This window comes from Morone saxatilis, unplaced genomic scaffold, assembly GCF_004916995.1.
Source record: "Morone saxatilis isolate NCDOM2014 unplaced genomic scaffold, NCSU_SB_2.0 Contig0, whole genome shotgun sequence".
Classification (NCBI taxonomy): domain Eukaryota; kingdom Metazoa; phylum Chordata; class Actinopteri; family Moronidae; genus Morone; species Morone saxatilis.
The window spans coordinates 20,851,836-20,852,943 of record NW_023339650.1 but is presented as its reverse complement, the minus strand read 5'-3'; the positions used below and the strand labels follow the sequence as shown (position 1 = coordinate 20,852,943).

At 42.4% G+C, this 1,108-nt stretch overlaps 1 protein-coding gene across 1 annotated transcript in view; it reads right to left on the bottom strand.

The window, feature by feature from the left end:
• LOC118335317 (phospholipase D1-like) overlaps positions 1-1,108 on the bottom strand; it is a gene marked incomplete in the record, with an annotated part of 25,079 nt that overhangs the window by 13,940 nt on the left and 10,031 nt on the right.

The following is a 1,108-nucleotide window of genomic DNA, read 5'->3' as shown; positions in this document are numbered from 1 at the left end:
TTTAGTGGAAACAGTCCAGGTCAAGTTTTATACTGCGTCTTTATTTCTTATGTTCGTCGTGGTTGTCTTTCATTACACTTAAAAATCTATATTTGCATGTCTCATCTCTGTTTTTTTTTTATCCTCTAAACCTTTTGAGCCCCAGCAGTCACTGTCCACTAAGACGACCAGTAATGATTAGTTTTGTTATCAATTAAACAATTAAAATGTCCATTATTTCTTCAATTGATCACAAGTTCTGAAAGACCGAGGCGATGTCTTCAGAGGTCCTGTTTTGTTTGGCCGATCGTCCAAAATCTCTCTTAAAACATAGAAAAGCAGCAAATCCTCTTATTTGAGAATCTGGGAGCAGCAGATATTTCATTGTTTGCCACATGGAGGGAAAAAAAAAGCTTTAAACTCGCACACACAGAGAACCAAAAGCTGTTCAAGTGTTCAATCAAAACCACAGCAAACCACACTGGCTCCAACGCCGCCACCGACTCACCAGCCTGAGACAGGCCGAGAGGAGCGGCCGTCCTCAGCTCCGCCAGCCTGCTGGGGATCAGATTGTGTTGGCTGGTGACGCTGTTGGACCAACCTAAACAAAGCGGCCACAAACACTGAGACAGCAGCAGACAGATCGAAGCTGCTGGATGAGAACCTTAAACGCCCCAAAAAAGTCTCGAAAGCCAAATCATCCCCAAGAGTTTGTTCTTGTATTCTGGCTTTACACTTTAATCCCTCAGCTACCTGGGACACACATTATTTTTAGGCTAATAATGTTTTTTTAATCAAACGTTTCTTACGTATTGTTTGTTCAGCATTTTCCCGATGCTGTAAAACACTCAAATGGGCCAGATTTCAAAATTACAATATTACACTTGTTTTTTGTCATGTTCTGTCCCATTACAACCAAACACAGTATAAAAACCTGCACCAGCATCAGTATGCTAACAGTTAACCATCATGCTACAGAGAAGGAGGTTTACTCCTCTGTATCCGGCAACCATGGTGGTGAAAGTGCTCAGTAGACATGTTATAGGCTGCGATAATTGTCCCCTTTTCCTGACAAACATGCATGTTTCCTCTGCGCTCTGACAGCGGCCTGGCAGATATTGCTCAAGCT